Genomic DNA, 3486 nt, shown 5'->3' on the forward strand with positions numbered 1-3486 from the left:
GCCGCCAGGGAGTGCAGTGCAGCTTTGGCGGCCGCTAGCCCCGCACGTTGCACATCCGGGTCCTGGCCGGGCCAAGAGGGAGCGGGCTCTGCACCCACTGGCTGGCCCCAGGTGGAGAAATGCGGGACCAACGCCCCAATTCACCGGAGAGCTTGCACCCCTTACCGCTGCGGGCGACGCTCCCCCCCCACCCCCGCCCGTTCCGCCTCCCCATCCACAGCAATCCTTTGGAATCTGCAGGAAGGGGAACCTAGCCCTGCTCTAGAGCTCTCTGTGACTCCCCACTGCCCACAGGCAGCGGAGCCCAAACTTTCTACATGTTCCAGGTGATTAGTTTTTCTCTGAGAAAGAGAAGCAGAGAATATTTAAAGGCCTTGGTGTAAAAAATGGCTGGGTTGACTGTCTTTTGGGAAAAGGATGTCGACCTTTAACCCACCAATTCCACTTCCCAAGGAAATAACAATTATGATGATGTTAATAATAATACTACCTAATACTAACTTCCAAGCCCTGTTTTAAGCACTTAACATGTTATTTCACCTTCACATCCTTGGTTCCAATTTACATATGAGAAAACTGAGGTCTTGAGTGGTTAAGTGACTTACCAAGGTCACCTCGAACGGGTGCATAAAAAGATATGCACATGTCCAGCCGGTGTAGCTCAGTGGTTGAGCATCAACCTATGAATCAGGAGGTTACAGTTTGATTCCTGGTCAGGGCACATGCCCTGTTTGAGGGGCTTGGTCTCCAGTGGGGGGCGTGCAGAAGGCAGCCGATCAATGATTCTCATAATTGATGTTTTGCCGGAAGCCGGTCCAGGTCCATCCTTGCTGCTTGACACAGTCGCTGCAGGAAAGAAACATCTGCACAGCATATGGCTGTCTCCCTGTCATTCCTTCTTCGCCGACTCCGTCCACACCTTTGGGGACCCCTGGACCTGCTGGGGTTGGACCCTAGCAATGTTTCTATCTCTCCCTCTCATGTCCTCTCTGAAATCATATATATATATTCACCTGAATATGTAAACCCAGGGAACAACTGAAAACAACTGAAGTTGCAGTTCAAATCAGAAAGCCATCTGCTGGCAGAATTCCTTCTTGCTATAAGAGGTCAGTTTTTTGTTCTATTGAGCCCTTTTTTAAAATATATATATTTTATTGGTTTTTTTTTACAGAGAGGAAGGGAGAGAGGTAGATAGTTAGAAACATCGATGAGAGAGAAACATCGATCAGCTGCCTCCTGCACACTCCCTACTGGGTATGTGCCCACAACCAAGGTACATGCCCTTGACTGGAATCGAACCTGGGACCCTGGCGTCCACAGGCTGATGCTCTATCCACTGAGCCAAACCGGTTAGGGCTCTATTGAGACCTTTAACTGATTATATGAGGCCCACCCATATTGGGTAGGACAACCTATTTTACTTAACCAATTTAAATATCAATATTATCCAAAAACACCTTCATAGACACATTCAGTATAATTTTTTTTAATGCTCACCCGAGGATATGTTTTTTTTAATATATATTTTATTGATTTTTTACAGAGAGGAAGGGAGAGAGGTATAGAGAGTTAGAAACATCAATGAGAGAGAAACACTGACCAGCTGCCTCCTGCACACCCCCCACCGGGGACGTGCCAGCAACCAAGGCACATGCCCTTGACTGGAATCGAACCTGGGACCCTCCATTCCATAGGCTGATGCTCTATCCACCGAGCCAAACCGGCTAGGGCCCGAAGATATGTTTTTATTGATTTTAGAGAGAGGAAAGAAAGGGAGAGAGAAACATCAATGTGAGAGAGTAACATTGGTTGCCTCCCCTACACACCCTGACCGGTGATCGCACTCACAATCTAGGCATGTGCCCTGACCGGAATCAAATCTGAAACCTTTTGGTGTACGGGATGTAGCTCCAACCAACTGAGCCACCCAGCCTGGGCCAGTATAATGTTTGACCAAATATCTGGGCACAGTGGCTCAGCCAGATAGAAGCATAAATTTAACTTGTGTGACCCAGGCAAGTGATGATGGGGTCCTGGATCAGGGGGAGGGGTAGAGGGCAGAAGGGATGGAAAGAAATGGATGGAGTCAAGAGGTTGGTTTTAAGTGTACAATCAGGTCAAGAGTGTTGATATTACCACATGCTAATTTTAAAACATTTCTATCACCCCCAAAAGAAATGCCATTCCCCTTAGCAGTAACTCCCTAAACACCTCCCCAGCCCTTGGCAACCACGAATCTACTCTCTGTCTCTATGGATTTGCCTGTTCTGCACATTTCATATAAATGGAATCTTGCGACATGTGTCCTACTTCCTGCAATCCTAGCATGACTGAGAAATCTACCCTCAAAGCCCCAGCCTCCTCTCAGCTCTGGACTCCATGTCCACCTACCCTTGCACATGCACGTGGGATCTCATCATTTCTCACACACACACCATGCCCATGCTGAGCTTTCCATCTTCCCCACTGAACCTGCTGCCTGCTCTTTTCACTTTCTCAGCAAATGGAAGCTCTGTCCTTCGATTTTATTGGGCCAAAATCTTGAGGTCAGTCTGGATTCTCATTCTTCACGTCAGCCAAAACTATCTGTTCCATTGTCCAAGTCTATCGCAAATCAGCCCACTTCTGACCCCCTCCATGAGGGCCACTTAGGTCCAGCTCCAGACTGGACCAGCACAGTTCCCTCTGCCCTTGCCCCCAACAGACTATCTATAAATGGCCAATAGAGGGCGTCCATGAGCACATGAGTCAGGTCCCACCCTTTCTCTAACCAGAGTCCTACAGGCTCCCACCTCCCTGGGGCAAAAGCCCAAGTCCTCCCAGAGACCCACAAGTCCTCACTTACTCTCCACCACTCCTGCAGCCACAGGGGCTTCCTTCCTGTTCCTCTAATACTCCAGGCATGGACACTCAGGGCAGGATCATTCTGAGTGGCGGGGTGGGGTGGCGGGCACCATGGACTATTGCACAGCATCCTTGGTCTCCACACACTCCATGCCAGGAGTACCCCCATTGTGACAGCCACCCAGATATCACCTCCTGTCTCCTGGTGGAAGAATCATTCCCAGGTGTAATCCACTGATGTAGGGCAGGGTTTACAGCAGGCTGTATCAGGGTCTTTTTTTTAATTTTTTTTATTGGGATCTCTACTCATATGTTCCCCTATGCACAGGGGAAAGTATTGTTCAATGTTTTTGTTTAAAAAGTAAAATCCAGCCCTGGCCGGTTTGGCTCAGCGGATAGAGTGTCGGCCTGGGGACCAAAAGGTCCCGGGTTTGATTCTGGTCAAGGGCAGGTACCTGGGTCGCAGGCTCCTCGCGGGCCGGGGCCCTTGAGGGAGCTCCTGCAGGAGGCAACCAATTGATGTGTTTCTCTCACATGGACGCTTCTCTCTGTCTTTCCCTCTCTCTTCCACTCTCCCTAAAATAATCAGTGGAAAAATATCCTTGGGTGAGGATTAACAAAAACAAACAAACAAACAAA

The sequence above is a fragment of the Myotis brandtii genome, unplaced genomic scaffold (assembly GCF_000412655.1).
Source record: "Myotis brandtii unplaced genomic scaffold, ASM41265v1 scaffold122, whole genome shotgun sequence".
NCBI classification, from domain to species: Eukaryota; Metazoa; Chordata; class Mammalia; order Chiroptera; family Vespertilionidae; genus Myotis; species Myotis brandtii.